General features: G+C 29.1%; 1 protein-coding gene across 2 annotated transcripts in view; it reads right to left on the bottom strand.

The window, feature by feature from the left end:
- Positions 1–2,873: 2,873 nt before the first annotated feature.
- LOC129916818 (neuroligin-3) overlaps positions 2,874–26,807 on the bottom strand; it is a 198,763-nt gene continuing 174,829 nt past the window's right edge. For both annotated transcript variants that reach the window (XM_055996974.1, XM_055996973.1), the window contains one exon: positions 2,874–3,008. The gene's annotated coding sequence lies outside the window, so the exon portion shown is untranslated. The remainder of the gene's footprint in view (positions 3,009–26,807) is intronic.

Here is a 26,807-nt window from a genome sequence, read left to right as displayed (position 1 = left end):
TTTGACAAAAACGATTTTAAAATTCGGAAAGATCACCCTCAAATTAGTAAAACTGCATCATTAACTTATTTTCGGTAAAAAGTGGATTTAGAACAATTTTGCTTTACGCCGACGATATGTTTTTTTTTTTTTTTATTTTTTCCTAAAAACTTCAAAAATATAGTTTTTATAAACAGGGAAAAGAGAAAAATAAAGTCTACACCACTTATTACTTCCGGAACAAGATTAGAACCCCGAATAAGGAGAAATATTTCAAAAAGAGAAAAGGGTATATTTTCAATGGAACCTTAAAATTATAGACAAAAGGGGATAATAAGGGTATGGACTGTAGAACTACACCACTTTTTACGTCAGTGCTAACTTGTACGATCTTCAAACCTGGATCGTTACCTTTCAGAAAGTATTTCTTGTCCTTGAATCTACAAAGATTCTAAACTTTTTTTTAGAACCCGTATTCTTTCATTGTACCTGCTTAATAAACATAATATTAGTTACTTAAAAAAAATGAAAAATATTTTTTTTTTGTATTCCTAGGATCGTATTTAATAAAGTTTTGTTAAGAAAAATTTGAACTTTTAGTTTTAAACGACCTTGGGAGTAAATGGGTAAGTTATGTTGGTTAGGGTTGGTAATGAATGACCAAAACCCATAATCCCAAAGAGAAAATCCCCAAAGCCAAAAAAAGACCTGGGTTTAGACAAAATCTCCAGGAAAAAATCTCAAAAAAAAAATCTCCGAGCGAAAATCCCAAAATTTCAGATGCGCAAGTTGTCTATCAAGCAATCAAATCGCGCGCGCGATTTGATTGCTTGATAGACAACTTGCGCATCTTCATTTTGGAAAGACCTATTTTTACACATATTTAATTGTAAGCTGTGATAACTTGCCTCAAAAGATTATGCTTAGTTCCATTTGCTGTATCCTTCCAGTATATTAGAATCATAGGTCAAACAACGAAGATTCAATTCACGGTTGTTTACATAAATTATTTTGTCTGTTCCGTTTTAAAAGAGGAACCTTTATGATTTCAAAATTGTCGTGTTTGGTTTTGATTTTGCTTGACTTAAGGTGTTTTTGTATCATTATATAGCGTTTTTGTTTCTACCAGTTGGAGATTTTTTGGGATTTGGAGAAAATGGGAGAAAAAATTATTTATTGGAGATTTTGTCCTTTGGATGCCTTTCCCCATGGGGATTTTGTCCAAGGGGTCAAAAACTTTCTGGAGATTTTATCCGATTGATATTTTTTTTTTTGGAGATAGTGTAGGTTTCCCGTTGGTTACCATATTAGCACACGGATCAACCTCACTGTCAAGAAAACGAATCGAACAGTTAAAGGTACTGAAAAACTTGTTAATTTTACAAACATTTTTTCCTTAAGTGATGTTGAGATGGGGCGTTTTTGGGCCATGGGCGTACATTAATGAGACTAGTCTCAAAATGAAGCTAAAGGTTAGTATATTCAATCTATGAATTTTTTTTTCAAATCGTAAGTCAGGGTCTTGAGATACAAGGCTCCAAAGTTCGTTCTGATAACCCTTACTTGTCCCTTTTACATGCAAAGTGGTAAACTTTTGGTAAACCTGGTAAAATGGTAAATACGGTAAACAAACCGGTCCACCCCCTATAAAATTATGACACATTTATCACTTTACCATGTTTACCACCGTTTCATGAATACCCCTATCTAATAACGAAGCGCTATCCTGCTTTTGTTGTCAAGAAAATAAATTGAATGATCTGATCTAGATCACGATGAAAATTGAATGATGTGAAGTTCAAAGTTATTTTCCAGAAGTCAAAAACGATTATGTTTAGAACTCTTTTAGATAGTGCTTCGAAGGATAACAGTTACCTCCCATAACTGGTCTTGATCTGGCATTTGAAATTGAGACACCAACTTAAAAGAAAAAAAAAAAAAAAATCCAAAAGTTGTTGTTGGTTTAGATAACTTAAGGATTTTGAAACTTTAAAACTATTCAAATTATAAATAGAATATCGCGAACGTACTTATTGTGACTGTGTTGCTTTGTAAAAAAATTTGGCAATTCCGCCAGCAATTTTACAATTTAATAAAAAAAATTTGTTTTACATAATTACAATTTATTTTAATATTCCGATATAGAAGTCCATTGGAAATAAAATATTTAAAATAAGTTTTGTTTTTGGGTTAATTGTGCAGTTTTTTGCTTTTTTTTGTTGATTCAATAACTACTGAAATTGTGAAATTTTAATCTATTGTGAATTTAAATCTACATATTTGACATATTGTTTTTTTGTATATAAATACCTAGGTTTCTTTAGTGAGCACTTAAAGTTCTCTTCAGTTCGTGTTTTAAAAAACATTTCGTGTTTTTTTTTTTAATGTTTGTCTTATCATTTTTGAACACATTTTTTTTTTTAATAAATCTTTTTATTTCTGTTGAGCAATTTGTTGTTTTTTAGGTTTTCTTTTTATTTTGTGATTACGAGGACGTTTATCTACTAAATGCATTTGTTTGTTGTTGTTGTTGTCTTTTTCGGTTTGACTTTGTTGCTTGGTGTTCGTTTCTAGAAGTTATTTCTTGTTGTTGTAGTATAGTCGTTGATGGCGGCAGCTGATGCAACTGACGTTGATTATGCCCACTACCATTGTTGCCACCACCCCCAACAACTACTCCTCCTCCACCTGAAGATGTCTGTGATGATGATTGTGATGGAGTGTCAGTCAAATTGTCTTCCATACCATATTCGTCTTGGAATCGTACATGATGCTGTTGACGTCTCTGAAGTGTTTTCTCCATTGGAGATGGTTGCTGATGCGGCTCCTGTTGTTGTTGTTGTGCTTGGTGCTTGTAGGATGATGATGATGATAATGTTTTTTGAAGATTTTCCCTGCTATCCAATTGTTGTTGTTGTTGTTGTTGGATAGGTTGCTGATGTTGTTGTTGTAAACAGAATTCATTGCAGGAACAATCAGATATTATTGATGGATCTTCAGGTGTTGGTGATCGAAACGTTGTTTCTGGACTGAAATGAAAGAATTACAATTTAAATAAGTTAAATAACTGTTAGATTAATTAAAATAAGTTTTAAACATATTTATAGAGTAATTTAAAAAAAAACGTTTTCGTATCTAATTTTCTTGACATATATTCCCAGCAAACCAAATATTTTAAGAAAATGGAGTGACGTTGTTAATGGAAAAAAGGGACGATATTATAATAGTCTAAGAGCCGGGAGCAGATTTCTTGCGTGAGAGGTAACCGATTCATATGAATGTCAGAGGTAGTCTGGGTCATGGTGATGACGAATACCTTAGTCTGTCTGCATTTATTTGGGGCGTTGTCGAGAACAAGCGCTTTTGAAAGCGCTTTTTTGAAAATCGATTTAGTGAGGGTAACCACTTAAAATTTATAAGCCAAATAAAAAATTGCAATCTATTTGAAGTTTTTTTTCCTACAGATCGAAAAAGGTCTGTCAAATCGAAAAACCGTTACTTTAATAAATGAAGGTAATAAAAAGATCTACAACTTTTACTTCAAATTAATTTTTAAAAAAGCTCATATAAAAGAGATATGACGAAAATAAGAAAATCACCCTTTGACTTGCTTCAAAAAAACCACCCTAACTCTTAAACCGAAGGTTTAATCGAAAAAACTTATTTAACATATTCTGTACGAAATTAAATTATCTTTAAGATTGCTATACAATTTTTTCTGCTAGATCCAATAATACGCGAGTTATGTGAAAAAGTAAAATAAATAAATTTTCAGAAAAACTGCATTTTCGGGAGCGTCTGCCGGGGGTTTGGCCGCACTTAAAATGTCTGCCATGGGTATTTTTGTCATCAGGGAGTCCACCGCTACTGGATGCGATTAATTTTAGGTGGTTACCCAAAGTCTAAAAACGCCAAAAAAAAACGCATTTTCGGGTCAGTCTGCCGGGGGTTTGGCCGCACTTAAAATGTCTGCCATTGGTATATTTGTTATCAGTGAGTATGTGGCGTTGGTTATCTATAAATTTTAAGTGGTTACCCTTACTAAATCGATTTTCAAAAAAATGGTACTTTTGATGCGCTTTTTCTCGACAACGCCCCAAATAAATGCAAACAGACTAAGGTATTCGTCATCACCATGACCCAGACTACCTCTGACATTCATATGAATCGGTTACCTCTCACGCAAGAAATCTGCTCCCGGCTCTCGGTCTATAACAGGATTGTAAAAATATCAATTTTAAAAAATGCATTGGAAATAAAAAAAAAATTGCATGTTAAAACTTTTGCAGGTATTGCAAATAAAAAATGCTTGCAATAAAAATAAGTTTATTGATAAGAAAAAAATTGCATTGAGAAAAATGTATTCGAAATAAAAGAAAACTAATTTTTTTCAATTTTCGTCGAATTTTAATGATTTTTACAATTTTGACAATTCGGCCATACATTAGCTTCTATATTATAGTTTATACTTGAACTAGCTAATGTAAACTCAAATAATCAAAATTGTAAGCAATTCAACGGTTTTTTTTTTTTTTAAATGCAGAACGTTTTTTTCCAATAACATTTTTGTATGCAATTTTTTTTATTTGCAATGACAATTTTTACTTTTATTACATTTATGGCCGATTTCATAAACATTTAACAGGCTTTTAAAATTTAAAATGACGTTTTTTGAATGGGACAAACTTCATTTTAGGATGTAAAAACATATTTAAAAGGGCTTTATGAAATTGGACATTTAAATTTTTTTTATATTTTTAATCAATTTTTAAAACCGTGTCGATCAAGTAGGTGATGACATCTAAAAGGTTTGAATTTTAAGCAGACGATATAGATTTTCAACATCACAAAGAAATTGTATAAATATCTTGTTTCTTAACTCTCGATCTTATACCTTTATGTGCCCTTTTACTACTTAACACCATCATAAACTTATAGAAGAATATTGTTTCTCAATAATGAATATTGTTTAGTGTCTCAAAGTTTATGATTTGACAAATGAGGTATCACTGAAAGCGTCTTGCTTATATTTTTGTTAAAAGCCAGTAACGTTCTTTAGTATGGTTCTCTTTAGAACTATACCTATTCTTAGAGAAAAACATTGTAACGGCATATGCATTGATAGGGGACCCTCGGGATGCTTATCCACTTTTAATGAGCGACGCAGAACACCAAACAACACACAAACCCGTAAGTTTTTTTTGGGGGCATCAAATGAAAAAGAAATTGACCAGGAGCTCATAGAAATTAGTGAAAGAAGCGGAAACTATTTGCCCCCCCCCCCCAGTTTTCTACCAAAATTGCGATTCAGTTAGTGGAGTAAATTATTAGGGAACCCGGCTCTGATTTTGATGATCTTTTTTTTCAAACGCCGGTAATTAAAAATACTTTAAAGTCTATAGCATAAAAATTAGCGATGTTGCCGTTTGTTTTTTTTTTAATTAAAACTAATTTTTTGTTGAACAAAACCATTTTTTTTCTTAAATTTCATAAAATAAATGATACCAAACAATTGTCTAGGTAATTTAAGGAAAAAAAAAAAAAAATATGGGAGTAAAAGACAATCTTCCATCGTTTAAGCGATAAATGCAATTTTCTCACAAACTGACTTCAAACACAAAAAAAAAAATATTTTGAACACAACGGCAACACCTACAATATTTACATACACGTTTTTAAAAATCCAGAATCTCATTTCTATCTGTAATATTTAAATCCACTAAATTTAATCAAGAGTTTTTGAAAGAATGGTCCTCAACTCAGAATTTTGCTGTAGCAATTCTCGTTGAAGGAACCAGAAATTTATAGTGAACTAAATTAAGTTTTAATTTTCCTGGCTAAATGTTCTCCAGCCAAGTGAGAGATAACGGGTTAATCACGAATTGCTGAATATATTACTACCGTTTAGGGGTAAGTCATTTCACTACTCCGAAAAAGTGAAAAAAAATTTAATGGAATTTTTATTTGAGACGTATAATTATATAATTTTACCTAATCCAAAATTTCGAGCCGAGAACTGCATCATAAAGATAAAAAATTCAAATTGTAAAAATTATTCGATGCCTTCCCAATGATATACATACGTCCCTACACCAATGGGACTTATCCGGTCAAAAAATTGATTACATTTGTCAAAAACTTCCATTTTTTTAAAACAATTTCGAATTAGACACAAAAAAACATGATACTGCTGCAAACTAGCAGCAGTTGCGTCCACACAATTCCAAAAACTAAATAGCAGCTTTACATGTAGAAACCCCTTTGTGAAGCTTGTTTTTTTTTTTAGATCTATTTGCAAGTCTAAACTAACCGCAACCTATGTGAAATAATTACCCAAGCTTTTTTTTTTTTAAATATTATTCTCGTTGACGTACAAGCTTGCATTGTTTTGTCACTTTAAAATTTATAAAAAAAAAAAATGTTAAACTAGACAGATATAATCAAAAATGTGTCAAACGAAAAAATAACAAACCTTTTGTCAGTTTAGTAAGTCAGTAAAAAATATTTCGTTGAAGCAAGAGTGGCAGTATAGTTTTACTTTTTTTTGTTGTTATTCTTACTAACACACTATAAATTCAACTTAACAGACTTATATACAAAAAGTCTGTTTATTTTCCTTTTTTTTTGTTTCATTTTTATTTTTTAGCGATTGACAAGTGACAACCCTCAATCTGTTTTGCTTAAAGCCATTGGGAAATTTTATTACTCACTTTTTTTTTTCTCTTTTTTTTTTAACAAGAATATACAACCTTCGCAGAACCTGGTGGTGTGCTCCTTAACTTGCTTGTTCGTGGGAATAAAAACAAGGTCCCTGGGCTTGTCCTTCATATATATAAAAAAATTTAACGCATGGTAGTGATTTTGTATTGCAGATTTTTCCCGGGGGAGCCACGTGGAGTTGACACACCTATAGCATTCTTTAATATAACATAACCCGATACTGGAGGCCTTGACGAACGAAGAAGGAGCGATGGCGGTGTGTATGAGTATTTTTAAAACCCTCTCGCAGTTGTTGTTTTTTTTTTAGCTCTCACACCATTACAAGCGCCACTTAAATTGTGAAAGATACTCTTGACAAACGTATATAGTGCATGTATTTTTGTATTGCGTTGAAACAAAGGAAAAAAACTAATGCATGGGTTGGACGAAGTTGCTCACTTAAAAAATCATAATAAACGTGAATTGAATAATTTTTGCAGTCATATTAGACGAAAATTCAAAATTTCTTGGTCAGCTATTTTGAATTCTATATTCAAAAACAACTATCACATGGCCTTATCAATAAATTGAAGGAAAACCCTGACTTTCTCATAAACGACAAACTCGATTTCAACGAAAAATTTTATTATAAAACATTTAGAATTCTCAAAATCCTAATTTTTGGATTTTCAGAAAAATATCAATTTTTTTTTGCAAAAAATGAAGTTTTTTATAACGATTGATAAATTTTTTTGAAACTTTGTTTTTGTGTATCAAATTTTAAATTCTTCATAAAAGCAAACAAATTTTGTTTTCAATATTTCAATTTTTCAATTTTCTCAAAAACTAGAAGACATAGAAACATATATGTAGTTTTCACTGTTCGATAAGGAATCATTTGAGGCAATTTTCTGTGTGAGTAATTTGTTTTTCTTATTAAAATTCCAATCTGGAAAAAAAATAGTATAAAATGAGTTTTTAAAAATTTTTTTTCGCCTATTTTTAACTTTGCTATCGATTATTTCAAAAACTATTGGTAATAATATATTGATTTAAAAATTAGAATTAAATGTACAATTTTACCTTTCGGAAATGGTATCAGTTATTACTGTAAGTGTTGCCGTTGTTTTTTAATAATTTTTTTTAATTTTGATAATTTTTTTTTTAGAAAACTGCCCCTCCCACCTAAACGGGGGGAGATAGACCCCCCTCTCAAAGAAAAAAATGTTTATATTGAACTCTTCTACAAAAACCCGTTATCAAATCCTGGCGCCCAAGTTATCCTACTACGTGCCAAAACAACATTTTTGTTCTATACCCAAAAGTTCGAATTTCTGTCTCTGGGTTGAAATCGTAAATTTTTTTTTCTAAGCCAATTTTAAACTGATTTTCATAAAAAATATTTTTTTTTGATTTGGAAATAAATATTATTTTAGCATGTTGTTGTGAAAATATAGTATACTTTAAATTTAATGTCGAAGTTGGGTAAATGACGAAAAAATGGAATTTTTTAACTTTGACAGCTTATAAATTCTAGGTGGTTTAACCGAGTTACATGTGTTATACATTGTTCAAAAGGTATATTTATCTCCTATCAGAAACTGTAACAAAATCGAAAATGGGTAAAAATTTGACGAAGCTATATATTTTTTTCAATGGGTGAAGGTAAAAAAAAAACCGTTTTTTGACCCTAACTCCAGATTTTGGGGGTGTTATGGACTTTTTAAATACCGTTTCGTAATCAGTGCGACTAGCTAAACAAATCGTGACAGGTCTCCGCCCGCGTATATTTTGAGTGTTACTTTTTTACATTTGTTTTAAAATTAATTACAAAAATGAAATTAAAATTTTTGTTTTATGAGTACTACCACCAGTAACTTTAACATTCATACCATAAGAGCAAGTATGTGCTACCGAGTCGTGCATTTAATTTTTTATTTCAGGGTCTTCAAAAGACAATATAATTATAAAGGGAGGAACTTTTTATACAATACCTATAGTAATTTTCTTCAACAAAAACTGCCAACAAATTTTTTTCAGGCGTCATGCGTCAGTAGTGTTGATTAAGTTGCACAAAAGTTGATCGCTAGTGGCTGCTAATTTAAAATTTACGTCCTTAAAAAGTTCCTGCCTCAAGAAGAGTGTTTAAATCAAAGTGGTTTTCGTTGAATTTAATTGTATACATATATCTCAATGTGTGGATTAAAATTAAATGATGTTAATTATCTAAACAAATAATGGTTATCATGTCTCTCCTTTTATGTGATACCTAAATCTTAAAATTCAATTAAAAATTTTCAATGAAATAGCCTATTATGAAATATGTAGTATACAGAAGTGGGTCACTGTGGCGTATGTGGAATATTTTGCTCTGTTAAAAAAAAATTAAAGATTTGGTCTTTCTATCATATTCAATATTCATACAAATTAAACTTCTTATGACCTCAATTCAAAAATTGGTCATTTAAAATTTTAATCCTAGGGTCCAAGGCATATTTTGGCGGTATAGGTACAAAGGTTCGGATAACTAAAAACTAAATTTCATAAAATAACTTAATAGCAGTGTAGTAGACTGATTCAAAAAAAATTTTTTTGTTTTTTGTTCAGAGCATTACCGAAAATATTGTTGGAAATGACGAAAAAAAAAAATACTGTAAAAGTTTAAGCCCTTAATATTAACATTAAGTACCGCCGCATTGCAAATTTCTATTTCCCATATGATTTACATGGGAAAGATTGTGTTTTTGAGTTTGGAATTTTATAACTTTTTAATGGTTCATCATGAAAGCCAGATTTAATCATTTTCTTGTATAAAATTGAACGTTCTACAAAATTGCATTTATAAAATTAAAAAAAAAACCGACGCGAAAAATTTATTAAAATAATTTTAAGTTGATAGTATTAGGGATTTGAGAGTTATATATGTAAAAGGATCTGTGAAACCAAAACACAACATAGAATAAAAATATTCGAAAAGTTTTCCAAATTTTTTGAAAAACCTAATAGTTTCGACAAAAAATTGAACAAAAATGAAGAAAAAATTACATTTTATATTTTAAAGTTGAATAACTTAGAAACGGGGCAGTTTATCAAAAAAATTATTAAGAGCTTTTTTGTAGAGCGTTCAATTTTATACAAGAAAATGAACCATTAATGTTAATGTTAAGGGCTGAAACTTTTACAGTATTTTTTTTCGTCATTTCCAACAGTATTTTCGGTAATGCTTTGAACAAAAAAAAATTTTTTTTTAATCAGTCTAGCAGTGTAGTGAAAATAATAAATTTACTATTTTTTGGTAACTTATTATGTGGAAACCATGAATATTTAATTTTTATGTAGCTTCTTTCATCTAGTGCTATCTTTTAGCAAACTCATATCTTTTGATAATACTAAATGAATGATTTATTGATTTAAAAGGGTCCCGTTTCCGCGGCTAACGAAATTGTTTGTTATTTGTTCAACTAAAAATTTTACAATTTTACACAACAATAAGAGATTCCTCTCTAATATCCATTTTAATCCTTTTTACCCTTTTTGAAATCAATTCTAAGTCGGAGAGTTAAAGTGTGTAGACAACAGTTTGAACATATCAATAATAATAGATTTTTAAAAATTAGTCAAAGTGTTTAAAATGTCACTAGAATTCAACTGAGCCTTTATGAGAACTTTTAACACTGTCATATAGGGTTTTTTTTTTTTTTTAAAGAACAAATTTCTTAAATTTAATAAAAAATACAAAACCTAAAATTAATTTATTTTTGTTTTAAAGTTTATTTGCTGTCTATCGTCGGTCGTCGTTCGTCGTTTACTTTTGTTTTTATTTAAAATTTTTGTTTCTCCAAAAAAACCAATACTTTCCCATTAAGCGTAAGAACTCTCATGGGGGATGCTTTCCTTTCGATGCTCAAAATGAAGGTATGGTATAAATGTATAAGTACAGTATTAACATTTCAACCGTCACATAAACTTTTTTATTTGATATTTCGTATAAAGTTTTTCATACTTTTCTACAAAAAAAAAAAAAAAAAAAAAAAATATAAAAACAAACACAATTTTACCAGAGGGTATATCGTTAGATATATATAAGTATAGTATGTTACTCTAACAAAATTAGCCCAATGCGCAACAGACTTTTGAAAAAAATGCAAACAAAAATAAACTTTTGACATAATTTATACATAGTATATGTACATTTTACATATGTACACTGTACACACATACATACATACATGTATAGTATATTTTCATCTTATTTTATTTGCTTCATTTTTTTGTTCTTTTTTTCTACTCTCACATTCTATACAACAAACTCCCTTAAAATTTATATTTGATTTTATTGTTGATAGGGTGAAATTTAAAGTGTACAAGCATTTCAATTTTATTAAATGAGAAACTATGTATACTCAGAAACCAAATAAACAAAAAAAAGAAAAAAAAAATAAACACAAATTGAATGCAATTTAAAAATGTGAAAAAAAAAAATTTCATTCATTTGTATCAAGTTTATTTGATATTTTAATAAACATGAATAAATATGTATATTATATCATTTGGTTTATTTTTCACCTCTTTGACTTTTCAATTTGTCGAAATATATTTATGTACACATGTATACAAAAAAAATGTTGGTAATTAAATGAAATCTGAAAACGCTTTTTGCAAATTTCCACACAATTTAAAATGAAATTGTTTTTAATTTGTTTTTATATATATATATATTTTTTGTGTTTTATTAATTTTACTTAATTAATAACGTATTGTGAATTAATAAATATTGTTCTAGAAAAAAAAAGACTTTCTGATTTAATAATGGACTTTTTATTTTTTTAAATTAAATTAATTCTTTTTAATATGCGTTTAATTAAAATTGTATGAAATATACCTAAAAGACAATTTTCTTAGGAGTGTCTCAAAACAAATAAAATTCATGATTCACGTATAGACCACATGTACTTGTGCCTATGATTAAAATTGCAAGAATGTGTTCGTTGTGGTTTGTTAATCATCATCTCGGCAATTTATTCTAGGCAACATAAGTCGAGATATAAGCATTTGTTGCGGAAAAAAATTAAAAAGAAGGTTTTTTAATGAAACTATCTATATATTTCGCAATTACATTTCCAAAAGCCCATAGGTGAAGATTGACTGCGGCGTTTTCATAATTCTCATAATGCTTTGTGAGAATATTATTTTTTTTTCAAACTTGCCTACAAAAAAAATTTCGAATGACTTACCTACCTATAAAAAAACAAATTTTAATTTCTGAGACATTAGTAATTTGAAAAAAAAAAGTTTTTTTTTTTTATTATAATTATTGAAGTAAGGGTGATCAAACGAAAATAAAATGCACGAACTTGCCCTTAGGTTTCAAGTTGCTAAAATTTTTAGGAATTTTTACATAGAAATTTATTAAATGTAATAATTGTGGGTACCTATATGTATAAAAACAAAAAAAAAAAAAACACATACAACATCTGAAGTCAAATTGCCATCCAAAACAAGAATCATGGAATTTCATTTGTTGTAATTAAGATGCATTTTTAGAAAAATAAAAATTCAAAATCGTTAAAGCCGTTTAAAAAAAAAGTTTTTTTATAAATATTTTTTTGGTGAAAAAGTTTTAAAATAAAATTGGTATGCCATTTTGTAGAAATCACTAATCAACATCTAAAACCGAAATTTCCAAAAAAATCAGTCTCCTGTTTTCGAAAATTTGATTTAAAAACAAAAAAAATTTTCAAAATTTTTTAAAAATATAAAATTTATTTTTTTTTTTTTTAAATATTAGTTTTGGCTTATATTAAAATTATATAAATGCTTTTTTACAAAAAGTTTCGTTGAAATCAAATTAATAGCTTGGGAGAAAATCGGATTAAAAAAAAAATAAAACGGTTCTATGGCAGGTACAGTTAATAATGATTAATAATAATGTTTTTTTCATTAAAATTTAATTCTTAACAATATCGTTGGAGCCGTTTTTGAGAAATTTCAACTTATCTCAAATCGGTATATGTGAAAAACCGTTATTTTTGGTCCAAAAAAATTAAATTCAAAAACACCTCTGGAGAGTCCCCGAAACCTTCACTCTGATAAACACGTCGGAAAAGAAGTATGTAGGTACATTTATAACTTCAAAAAATGTGACCAGGAATCTCTATCGAATATACTTTAAACAAATATCGAATTTCCAACACTGCCTCCCAGACTATTCCTTAGTTTCCCTATACTTTCATATATCTAAACAAATCTACTTTACACCTTTAACAAGAACCTTCGGGGAGAGGATACAAAATCGAGGAAGAATTTTCAATTAAATGCGTGCCAAATAAGCTTGTTTTGAAAAAAAAAAAAAAAACTAAAGGGAATCATCGGTGCGGGATTCAGGATAAACTTGACGAATTATGGCGGAAGGAATATATAATGTAATGTGAGAAAATCTCTTAATTTAATCGAGGACACCTGATGAGCACTTTGCGGTATGTGATTGTGTGTTTACCTGTGCTCTTATCTGCCACTCATCAACTTTTCCAATATCTCTTAGCTTTCACACAAAAAACGAAAAAAAAAACAGAGCTCATGTGATCTGCTTTGCGCTAAATGGATGTGAAATTTGTATAAAATTTTGGGTGTGGTACCTACTTCTTTAGACGAGCCAGGTGAGGGATGAGATATTGAAATAGAAAAGTAAATCACACAAATAAGGCTGTCGTCGTCGTTGGCGAAATACAAATTCGTATTTCTTAGTGTTGTGTTGTATAACAAAAAAAAAACAAAATAATGTTGAGGAGTGTTAAATAAATTATTCGTGCTTCATGGTTAACAACACAACTCAAGAGAGAGAGAGAGAGAGAGAGACTTGTTGTATTGATTACAAAGCATTTCAGTGTCATTGACATTTTCTATTACTCTTACAATTATTACGAATTCATGGCGCCAAGATACATACAAATAAATCTAAGGTATGTAAAAGTGCGGGCGGAAGTATGTTAGGAAAGTAATTACTTACATTTGTTGTTTAAAAATTTAAAAAATCAATAAGGATGATTCTTTTGGGTAAAATGTTTGTCCTCATGTTCTAATATTTCTTTTTGTTGTTTTCACAAGTAAAACTCTTTTTGAAAAAGTATTAAATAATTCAGTTGACAGGATTAAGGACATTTCGAAAAATTCTCTCATTTTAGAAACTGACATACGCAGGGTTTGTGACCAAGCTCCTCCGAAATGATTGGACCGATTTTTATAAAATTTTGTATGTATGAATATCAGGTAGGAGAATCGGTCAACACCTATTTTTCATATGGTTAGGGTGGTCCAATCAATACATTTTTTTAAAATTTTGTTTGGAAAGATTTATATGAAATTTTGGGTAAATATGGGGAAGGTTTAAGAATTATCCAAAATATATTTTTTATATCCCTATAAAAGTCTAAGATCCGGCCTCGTCGTTATACCAATTTCCTTAAAGTAATGTCTAAAGAAACAGTTTTCACATGGGTTACCTGGCGATATCCTGTCAATTTCTTTTAAATTTCAATATTCAGAATTTTGATAAATTTAAAATTTTAGTAGGGTAAACTGAGGTGAATTTAGAAAAAGGTCAAAAAGATATTTCCTTAACAAAAACTGGTAGAAAAAAAGATTGATACTGAAATCGATAGATATTGTTGATATATAAAAGTCATACATGCAAACAAAAAATGTAAAAAATCTGCATCTCGAGATGGACGTTTAAAAGTTAAAACCGTGAAATTTGATGTTTTGAGAAATAAATCACCAATATTGAGCACGAAAGGTATTTGAAATAATTTGTATGTTATTAGAGACCAAAAATAAAATAACTTGACATGAATCTGCCAAATTTTAGATTTTGACTTCTTTTTTTTTTTTAGAAAAATAACAGATTTTTATATTTCAATACACTGTTTAACAAAAAGACGATATTTAAAAATATTTATCTCGTGACCTAATATGTTTTGTAGGTTATATTGAATATATTAAAACTGCATACTTTGTGTAGACGTCTACACCATTGACTATTTCTCCCTTTTTCGAATCCGATAAATCGATTGGTATCACTAGTTTTTTGATATATCGGTAAGACTTCGAACAAATTATATTTTTCGGAAGTTTTTAAAATAATTTTGAGCATTTTGAACGGTTTGAAGTAGTTTCTCATCCAAAACCATTTATATATTATATATTGGTTCGTCAAAGTTGTAAATATTGTCTTTATACTGGTAGTAAATATCGTTTGAGCAGAATTAATACCAATATAAAAATTGGTTTTGGATCAGAAATGACTTTAAAACCGTGCAAAATGCTCCAAATTATTGAAAAAACTTCCGAAAAATAAAACTTGTTCGAAGTCGTACCGATAAATCGAAAAACTAGTGATACGAATTGATTTCTCGGGTTCAAAGTAGGGAGAAACAGTCAATGGTGCAGATATCTAAAATTTCGACTTCGACGGTGTAATATAAAAATACAAAAAAAAAAGAGAACGTATACGTCACAGTGCACGTGGACAGTGGTAAATAATGTGAATAAATACTTTGGTCTAAATGCCAGCACACCCAAACAGATATTAAATAACATTTGTACTCAACGATTGAACAAAAATTTCATCCTCTTTGTCGACAGTGTTAACAAATAAACAGAAAAAGTAAATCCTTCTAAATAAGAATTAAAAATTTAAAATTTCTTTAGCTTCTTAAATTCTGTTTGTTTAAAAAAAAACCTTATACAAGATCGAAACATTTACAAATACCTACAAATTTAACACAGAACAAGACACAAAAAAAAAATATAAATCAGAAAATGTGACTTATACATTTCAAAAGAACGCTATTTATGATTTAATCTGAAGCCATTTTGTATACTCATTCATAAAAATTGTATAAATTTTGAAGATTCCTTTTTCTTTTTATATTTGAAAATTCGTTAAAATCTCTGAAAAAATAGTTCATTAAAAAGTCCTCTATTTTAATTCTTTTTACAGAAACGCTTTTCAGTTACGACTTATATTATTTCTGGACAAACAGTTCGAAGTATTCTTCAGATTTACTATTCATCAGAATATGCATCCAATTAAAAGCATTCACGAAAAGATTTCTGATATGTGGTTATTTCAGGCAATACTAATTAGTGTGTGGGTACAAAATTGATATGTATCTACTTTGGATTTTGAATAAACAGAATTATCAGTAGAAAAATAATCGCTTTTTCCTGGACTATATAAAAGAGTGAGGGATGTGAGTGTATGATGAATGTATAAGCTTGCAGATGATTTATATAATTTTCCCCCCAAAAAATGAAGTCAAAATTAGGGAGAAACAGAAAAAAAAGCACCCAATCAACACTGACACAGGACAATGAATATTCAAATAGATGGTACTTTCTTTTCTCTTGTGTTTTCTTTTTTTTTGCTCCTTTTTTTTTTTTGCATCCACTTCTCGTAGAATTGTGCATTTGCCTGATGAGATACAAAAGAATGAGCAGTAAAAAAAAAATTATTAAAATTTTTTAGTCTCCGCTATCACGCCCACTATTCTTCCTACCCTACCCCTACATAATACATATAATTTTTTATTCTGACCCGATTCGCGGACAAGTGCAAAGGGAACAAAAAAAAAAAAAAAAAAAAAAAAATAGAGAACGACAAATGGGCTGAGTGAGGCGCATTAGTACCTAGCATGAAGCTCGTTTTCCTAGTGCTTTATGCATAATTCTACGAGATAAAACTGAATTTCAAATTAAACTTTGTTCATTTAATCACGTTGATAAAAAAAAAAAAAAAACACCCAGCGAGAAAATGGTTTAGGTACCTCTATATAAAGGGAGAAAAAAAAAGTTGAGGGAAAAAAATTATTTGTTTAACTAAAAGAAAAAAGCAAGAATGCAGTTGAGTTAGTTTTCTGTACCCTATTTCATTATGTTGTAGGTATAGGGTAAATTTGATTTGTTTGTTGCATTAGAATTATAAAGAATCGATTGATTTTAATTTTCAGTAAAAGGTGGTCAAAAATTTGACAGAAATTCAGAAGCATTCGCGGAAATAAAGAATTTAATTTCATTTTTGGTTCTTATTTTAACCAAAAGTTAGTTAGTTCTTTTCAAAGCAAAAAAAAATATAATGTAATAATGGAAGGATATATGGATCACATGGCTTTGGGGAACCAAACTATTAAAAAAATTTGTTTTTCAGCCCCCAAAAAATATCGTGACTTCAAACAGAGGATTATTAACGAAAAAAAAAAACAACTTTTTTTGTTACTACCGAAGTTCATAGGGTGGAGTTAGATTTATTTCAGGACCGTCCAGGGATGAAAAATCGTCTTTCAGCATTGTATCGAATGTGAAATAAAAAGTGTATCGAATTGTACTTTTTGATTCTTTCAACGTTTTTTTTTTTGAAGAATAATTCAAAAAAATATTTTTAGTGAACGAAGGAATTTAACTTTAAGATTGGCCACAGAAAAAATATTTTTTTTTTTATTATGAAAAAAAAAAAAAAAACATTGAGGGCAGTTTTGATTTTGTGTGTTATAGTGATAAGGATTAAGGTGTTAACAATCTGCAAAAAACTGATATTTTATTGCAACTAAAGTTTTATCTTATACAAAAGAGAGGGATCGTTTGTGGAGTAAATCTGTAAATTTTCAGATAATTGAGGGTGCATTAAACTTGATAGAAATGTTTGAACTTATGACATTTTTATCAATAGAAATGCATACAAAAGTGTTACAGCATTTTGTTTTGTGATCTTTTAATTTTTTTTTTTGGCAAAATTCAATCGAATAAAACAAAAAAAACGGCTTGATTGATTGAATGAAAACATTAAAGAGTTTTTGTGGGCATATTAAACTGCAAAAGACACACTTAATATTATATTACTGTTTTTCCTTATACATTTTAAATTGGCGCCTATTTATCTCAAGAGCTACAAATAAAACCGTGTTTGATTTTTTTCAAAACCCATACTTGATTTTTGAAATTTATTCAAGATTTAAGTTCTCAAAATACTCCTTGCAATTAGCGGTTTCTGAGATATTGATGGTTAAAGGCAAAAAGATTCTTTTTCATTTAAAAAAAATATGTAGGTATCTCAGCGTAGAAATGTTGGCATCAAATTTAAAAAATAAAATAAAAGCTGAATGAACAAGTTATGCGATCCATTATTATTAATAACGTTTTTTCCAAGTTTTTTGACCCAAAAAAATTCAATAAGATTTAGCCAACGTATGTAGCTTACAAAGTTTTTAAGACTAGAAAGTTCAAGTTTTAAAACAATTTTTTTTTTAAATTTCATTGCGACCATTTTTAAGGAAATTAAAGTCGTTTGAAAAAATTGGATTTTTTGTAACCCTTCATTTTTTCCGCAAATTTTCGAAGAAAAGAAAATAGAAAATTTTTGAAGAAAATTATATAAATGCTTTAAATCCACCCTTGAGTGGTTTGTTAAGATAAAGGTTGTAAAATTTTTTTTTGTAATGCATTTGCTTTTTATTACAAATAAAAAATATTTAGATATACATACATATGTACATATATGCAAAAATATGCATTGCAAATAAAAAAAATTGCAATGAAAATAAAATTTGCATAGGAAATAAAAATATTTTGCATTAAAAAGCATGTTTTTGCAAATAAAAATTTGTCTGCTCTGAAAAAAAAAACAAAGCAAAATGTGTGCATTAAATAATACTATAATAGGGCAAGTATTGTTTTCGTGTCAAAAAAAAAAAAAAAATTGGAGGTTTTAATTACGATGATAGAGAAGTCCAAAAAAGTGGGTTTCGTCATGACGTCCGTCGGTTTGTGAGTCGGTTCATCCGTGCGTTCATCCATACAAGTAGCTACGGCTTAAACGGGTAGACGAATTTTATTGAAATTTGGTACAGATGATTTTTTCGTAACTTCCAAGGTTGTTTTTTTTTTTTTTTTTTTTTACCTCCCATACAAAATTTTGGAGCTAGGTATTGCAATTTTCTCGACGTAGTTCTTAAATAACTGCATTTTTCGTTTTTCTTAAAAAATTTAAAAAAAAAAAAAAAACAAAAATAAATTTTGTATTTAACAAAAATTTGGTCTCATATCGGCTCTTCCCCTACATCAACCAAATATCTTTAAAATTTATATAGAAGCAGCTCTTACAATGTTTAAGTAAACTTACACACTGAGGGAAAAGCCACCATAAAACTACGTAAAATCAATGAAAACCACATTGATTTAACTATTATTCGGAATGATTTTGCGTTGAAGATGAACATTTTAAAATCAACGTGGAAAAAAGGTTAATTTTTGATGGTTTCGTATCTTAAAGTCACATAAATCAAAGTAGTTCATCTTTGAAACAACGATGTTTCAACTTCAATTTATTTTTTCCCTCAGTGCATAATTGTACTGCAAGAGCAAGTACGTGCGACCCAGTCGCACATTTTATTTTTTATAAATTTATTCTGACCTTGGACAAATTTATACATGCCAGTCAATTAAAAATAATATTACTACAAACTGACCAATTAACAGTTTACGAATAATTTTTTTTTTGTTTCAAGTTCAAGAAAATTTTTCTTTCTTTAAGTTTAAATTTAGGGTATATCATAATTTCTCACAACCAAACTAATACATTTTTTATGTTTTTTCATTTTCAATTTAAAAGACTTTCTTTATTTGGATGGCGTTGGCGCAGAAACTTTCAATAAAAGAAAGTTCAATTTGTTAAGGCAGGCAATCATGGATGATGGCGATGGGGTTGCCAGTATAATGGACAGCACAAAAAAAAAAAAAAGAAAATCGATCAAAAGTCGAGAGTTATATAGAGGTATACCTATCTACTATTTATATTTAAGTGCAGAGTCTAGAGTTCGTTCATTCATAAGTCAATATTATTCAATAATTATAATTTGCTACATTGCGTTTAAAAAGTAGGGAAAGAGAGTTCTACTAGAAGTTAAAAATTTTCTTCTTCTTGTAAGATTTATATTCAAAAGAAATAAGTCTGCACATAAAAAAAAAAAACTGAAAAATATAAGCTAGCAATCTTTGATGGATATTTACAATTTTTTTGCAAATTGTTTGCTTATTCATTTTTTTTCTTTGTAGTAGTTTTAATTGCTTGAGCTGGAGAACTCGAATTAATAACGGTTCGGTGAAACAAAAATATTTTCAATGAATTTTGAAATTGGCTAAGATTGGAAGAGATTTTTTTTTTAATGAAATTTGTCTTTAATGTAAAAAATCTATTTCAAATAAAAAAATGAAAAAAACAGAAGAAAAAACTCCATAAAAGTTATATAAATTAAATTTTTCTAATTGGAGAAAAAAGTTGAACAAAGTTAGTGCTAATTATATTCATTCTTAAAATATCTTAACTTATTGAATACATAGTTTTGATCTTCAAATTAGTACACAATTTAACTTTGTCCTTATAAAATGGATTAGTTTTTTTTGCAGCAGGTAACCCGAGATACATTATATGGGTTCAAGTAGGCAGTTTTTCAAAATTATGTTTTATTATTTTGTATACTTATGGGAGATCGGGGCTGCTTCCGAAAAAAAAAAAAATATAACCTTGATTTTTTCTCAAAAATCCGAAAAAAATAAATTTGTAATTTTTTCTTTCATAATAAGACAGGCCTGTTCATTTTGAACTCGTATCTGAAATCCAAAGCTTGTTTCGAGACTTTGATCCAAAAATATCTGCTTAAGAAAAAAAAAAAAAAAATATTTCGATTGCAAATTATTCAGCAACGATATCTCGAATAAACCTTGATTTTTTCTCGAAAATCAGCAACCATAAATCTCGAAGAAACTTTTGGTTTTCAGTTATGAATAGAGTTTAAAAAGACCTTTCTTTTGATGTCTCACTCGATCGATTTGGAGGAAATTTTTGAAAATGTATTTTTTTTAGGCAAGGATTTTTTTCTCGAAAATACGAAAAATTCATAATTAGATAGGTCTGTTTACTTTGAACTCGTATCTGAAATCCAAAGCTTGTTTCGAGACCTTGATCCGAAAATATCTGCTTCAAAAGAAAAAAAAAAAAAAAAATACCTGCTTAAGAAAAAAAAAATATACAATTTCGATGGCAAATAATTCAGCAACCATATCTAGAAGAAACTCTTGGTTTGAAGTTATGAATAGAGTTTGAAAAGACCTTTATTTTGATGTCTCACTCGATCGATTTGGAGGAAATTTTTGAAAATGTATTTTTTCCAGGCAAAGGGCCTTGATTTTTTTCTCGAAAATCCGAAAAAAATAAATTTGTAAGTTGTTTGCATAAATAGATAGGCCTGTTCATTGTGAACTCGTATCTGAAATCCAAAGGCTGTTTTTGAGACTTTGATCCGATAATATCTGCTTCAAAAAAAAAAAAATATTTGCTTAAGAAAAAAAAAAAATATATATTTCGATTGGAAATTATTCAGCAACGATATCTCGAAGAAACTTTTGGTTTGCAGTTATGAATAGAGTTTAAAAAGACCTTTCCTTTGATGTCTCACTCGATCGATTTGGAGGAAACTTTTGAAAATGTATTTTTTTTAGGCAAGGGGTTACTCGAAAATACGAAAAAAAAATTAATATGTAATTTTTTACATATTTAGATAGGCCTGTTTATTGTGAACTTGTATCTGAAATCCAAAGGCTGTTTTTGAGACTTTGATCCGATAATATCTGCTTCAAAAAAAAAAAAAAAATATCTGCTTAAGAAAAAAAATATATATATTTCGATTGGAAATTATTCAGCAACGATATTTCGAAGAAACTTTTGGTTTGCAGTTATGAATAGAGTTTAAAAAGACCTTTCTTTTGATGTCTCACTCGATCGATTTGGAGGAAATTTTTGAAAATGTATTTTTTTTAGGCAAGGGGTTAGCCTTGATTTTTTCTCAAAAATCCGAAAAAAATAAATTTTTAATTTTTTTCATAATTAGACAGGCCTGTTCATTGTGAACTCGTATCTGAAATCCAAAGCTTGTTTCGAGATTTTGATCCGAAAATATTCGCTTCAGAAATTTTATTTTGTATTTAAAAATTTATTCAGCAAAAAAGAAAAAAAAATATTTCCAGCAAATAATTTATTATTGAGACCTCCAAGTGTTGAAATATGTATGTGTAAAAAATGTCCAGTACTATGTGACAGTGTCTACACACAAAAATTTCAGTCAAAATTATTTTAGTTGCGAATAAATGTCAATTCCCACTCTAGGGATTGATCAAAAAACACTTAACGACCAAGTTTTAAACCAACCGCTTAACTGGTTTGCACTTTAACAAAAAATTTATTGTATTTAGTTTACCATTATATAATTTAAATGAGAAAAATTGTTTGGCACAAAAAGTTCAAATAAAACAATATCAAATTAATGTCAAAGGTAAGGTCGTAACATCTTCAAAAATTATGCCTAAATATTATAAAAAATGTTGCTAGAAACTGAAGTATAAATTTGTTTTAATTTTTCCAATATTTTAATATCAGCGAACCTAATGAATTCATATACATAATTGCGTAGGTATCTTTTTACATATTTGATAAATGTTTGCATTTTTTAATTTAATTTTGTATAGGAAGACTATTAATTAAGGTTTCTCCGAAAAACGCTTTAATTCCTCTAGAAATAAATTGAGTCTTTTTTTATATCTGTTTGCTAGGTTCAATTTTAATTTAGTTTTCAGAAATATCCTTAAACGTTCTTTTATCTTTTCCAAAGAAACTTTCATTTGTATGTCCTTTTTGCTTCGAAAAAAACGCCTGATGAAAATTCCACCACAGTTAACAGTTTTAATTTTTTAACAGATTTTTCTTCATTAAAAGCTTCAAAAATAAATGAACAAGTAAATGTGAAATATTTTGAATCTTTTCCAGGAAAAAGAAAACAATTTCTGAGAATGTTTTCAAACAACATTTGGTCATTGAAAGTTCTTTATATAATATTTTTTTGAGAAATTTCTTCGAAATATTTTGTTGGATTGAACATGAAAGTGGAATGGAAGTGGCATAATGCCAGACAGTTTATTTATTACAAAAAAAAAATTAAACCACCTACAAAAGGAAACATTAATTAGATTTCAATTAAAAGTTTTCTTATAAGAAAAGGATCGATCCCTGCTGACCAAACCCAAAACTTACTTTAAAAAAATGAGAAAAAAAAAATAACTTCAAAAAAAGCTTAAGATGTATAGGTACGCTTTTCTGTAATATTAATTCAAAAATTAAGGTAAAGTTACGAAACCGACATTAAATTACAAAAATTTTTTAAGGATTTACAAAAGGCAAAATCCTCTTTCTTTTAAATATTTTTTTCTTGTTTTCTTTGAAAAAAAAATTCAAAAAAAAAAAAATCACAGACACCCTAGAGAAAGGCTATAAAAATCTACCACGCATTTTATTCACAAAAAAAAAAAAAAATATGTATAAAAATAAAAGAAAATATGAAAAGCTAGGTTATGAAGGAGCCAGCCCTAAAATCAATTGACTGCGGGATTATATTTAAGTTGATTCTAAAGGCTGAAGTAGCGTCAGCAGCCGATAACTGATAGGGTTGACGGTTTAGGTACATACATATATATAATGCAAATATTATACCAGAGCGAACGTTGACAGCGACAGCGATGAAAGGACTTGTGTATATACAGATTCTATGATTTACGCGAATCCGATTTCGTTATCATTTTGTTTATCGTGTGGAATTGATTTTTATTTCGTATAATTTTTTTTTTCATGTAAGGGAGTGGATTGAGGAATGTGTAAGATTTATTGACTGCCAAACAATTGCTATGGAAATGGTTAGAACGAAAAAAAAAAAAAAATATACCCACTCAAGGGTCTATGTTTGATGTATAAATCACACGTCGCGACGTGTTGGGGAATTCCAATGAAGAAGGCTTCGATAACTCATATCAATAGCGAATTTACCTTATAGGGAACAGATACTACTGTCTGGGGCGACTGGAAATGTGGGGCGAACAAATAATAACTTTTTCTATTTTAAAAAGAAATAGAAAAACAAAAGAAAATTATGGTGGAACAAAAAGGTGGTAACGGCTAGTTTTAAGTTCGTAACAACCAATATATTTTTTTTAAATAAATAAAAATATACAAAAAATGGAACCAAAAGTGTACAAAAAATCAATTCAATGGGTCGGATCGGGAGGAGTGCTGGTTTGAGCGCATGAGAGGGGCATATGGGGCTCATACCAGCCAAGTCAATTTTCACCGACTTTCAGTTCTTATTAGAGTAAAAGGGTAAAAGAAAACATAATTGAAAAACTTAGAAATATGATTTTATAACGCTCTAAAAACTATAAAATAATTTAGTTGATTTATTAAATTATATATTGTTGATTTTAGAGCGTAATAATAGTCCATTTTCAAACCATAATATATTTTATTTTTTTTCAAATACATCAATGCTGCTAGTGGTTTTTACTGCATTTAACTTTGATTTGATGCATTTTGATCTTCCACAAAAATCTTGGGTGTGGTTTTTACCATAAAAAAAATAAGGAAACTTTTGTTTCTACTACGTTGAACTTTCTTGAACAATTATCTTAATTTTCTTTTTTTTTTTAGTTCGAAAGTTATATCTTTTCTAAAGTAATAGTAAATAATAAAGGTGTTAAAATTACACTAACGATGTAAATCAAAGGGGGTTTGAAAATACTTTGGTTTAAAGGTGTTTATTTTTTGTTATATTTGTTTAAGAATTTTTATTTGTGTATAACCCTATGAAGAAAATGGTAGATTTAATTCGAAAATTGGTGAAATATTTTTTAATGTTTTCGGTATTAAGAATAACAAAAGAAATAAAATATTCACTCAAAATCGTTTGCGTAAAAAATTTTGGTAGGTATTACATTTCACTACTCCTTCTATTCCTAGGATAAGTTTTTTGTTAAGCTGATTTCAAGTTCTGCAATATTCTCAAAAATTGAATAGTTAGTTGAACAAGGAAATAAAGGAGGTGGGTCACTGTGGCGTATGAGTAACTTTTTTTTTGTAAAAAAAACTGTTCGTTATATACCTAGTATCTTTCTTCAAGAAATAGGGTGCCGTGAAATAACGCCGAGCGAAATAACGCCGAATTCCAAAATTCGGCGTTATTTCACTTTACAAAAGCGAAATTACGCCGAATTTCAACATTCGGCCTTATTGCGCTTTGTGAAAGTGAAATAACGCCGAGTCCCAAGTGAGAAATAAGGCCGAATGCTAGAAAAGTGAGCATAGAAGTGGACCTAAGTTAACCCGTATATTAAATTGCTAACCTTTTTTATTTTCAAAGGCATATAAGGCCCTAATTTATTAAGGCAGAATGGCCCCAATACCAATTCGGGACTTATGTCCATCCAATCGAGGTATAGGTTCCAAAAAAGTTTTTTGTCTTATGTGCCTCTTATTTATTCATTAACAGATTAGTCTTAAGAATGTACAAAAACATGGCGCAGGGACAAAAGGCCCAGGGATATAGCAACCACTTTTTTTTATTGGAGTTATGTTCAACTTGAGTGGGTTGACATTTAATTTAAAAATTATATCCCACTTGAGTGGGACATAAGCTCCATATATTTTGCATTCAAGTGGGACATAAGCCCCACACTTTTCGAAATATAAAACAATAATGAACAATTATAACTTTTGTTATATTTTATTCGCGTTTTGTTCCAGATTCTTTAAATGCAAAAGAAACTTTGAATAAGATAATGATAAGAAACAAATAGATCCCAACTGTTTTAGTTGGTGGAAAGCAAAGCGAAAAATAAATTCTTACATAAGAATCTATTTAATTTTTGGAACCCGAACGCGAAGCGGAAAAAAATTTTGCCCACGGGAGAATCAGTTTTGAGGTGTGAAAATAAAAATTCGCGCGAATTTTTATTTTCACACCTCAAAACTGATTCTCCCGTGGGCAAAATTTTTTTCCGCTTCGCGTTCGGGTTCCAAAAATTAAATAGATTCTTATGTAAGAATTTATTTTTCGCTTCGCGTTTGCCAAGTTATAACACAAACATATCTCTGTTTTGTTTGGTATGCACATAAATAAAACAATAAAACCCAGGACTTAGGTTTATAAACAGTGAAATAGGTTTGGAGGCTGGGAGCATGCTGCTCTGCTGCACTCCCCTTGATTGGATACACTATTGAATCGGCTTATTTGCCAATAAGGTGGGACATAAGTGCAAAATCGAATTATGTAACTATCCCAAATACAGTTATCCAGTTGGGAGATAATTTTATAATTTGTAAATTCTTTGTTAGTGAGACATAACGCCCATCCTTTATTTGTGGGTATTTTGTCCAACCTGAGTTTGACATAAGCCCCACATTTGATTTGAAACTTATGTCTCACTTAAGCGGGACGTAAGCCCCACAAATAAATAGTGGCTTTTATTCCATGGGCCTTATGTCCCTGTGCCAAAAATATGGCATTTCAATACCAAACTGACTGCAGGTGGTAACATAGAAATTTTTCCTAAGCTCCACTTAGCAGGAAAAAGTGAAGTAACGCCGAATCGGCGTAATTTCACTTTATCATTGCGAAATAAGGCCGAATGTTGAAATTCGGCGTTATTTCGCTTTTGTAAAGTGAAATAACGCCGAATTTTGGAATTCGGCGTTATTTCGCTCGGCGTTATTTCACGGCACCAAGAAATAGTTATTAAAATGAAATACAGACAAGGAAGAGATTTATTTTTTAATATTTTATATATAATTTTATAGGTATTTAAGGTCGCAGGCGTTTGGATTCAATTTTGGATTTTTTTTTTGCAAAATATTTTTTAAAAAATCTCACCTAAATGAAAAATACACTGCAATTGTAAGCGAATACAAAAAAAATAAAAACAAATTCAATAAAATATTAAAATTTACAGAAGCCACTTTTACTATTGCAACTAGTGCATCTTATCCAGATCATTTTATTTATTATAAAAACAATTTGTTCCTCTTTCAGACTTTTTAAATACAGAATTTTAAATTTTACTGAATTATAAATTATTTAATTTCATTTGTCTGTACGTGACGTACCTTTGATTTTGTTATAATTTCTTAATAGGAGTTCAATTTTGAATGATTTTAGATAACTTTTTCTCTTATAAACTCCCATTATCTATAGAAATCATACTCTTGG

Source organism: Episyrphus balteatus, chromosome 3 (genome assembly GCF_945859705.1).
Source record: "Episyrphus balteatus chromosome 3, idEpiBalt1.1, whole genome shotgun sequence".
Taxonomy (NCBI): domain Eukaryota; kingdom Metazoa; phylum Arthropoda; class Insecta; order Diptera; family Syrphidae; genus Episyrphus; species Episyrphus balteatus.
Note: the sequence above shows the minus strand (reverse complement) of the source record. Positions and strands in the feature narration are given on the sequence as shown.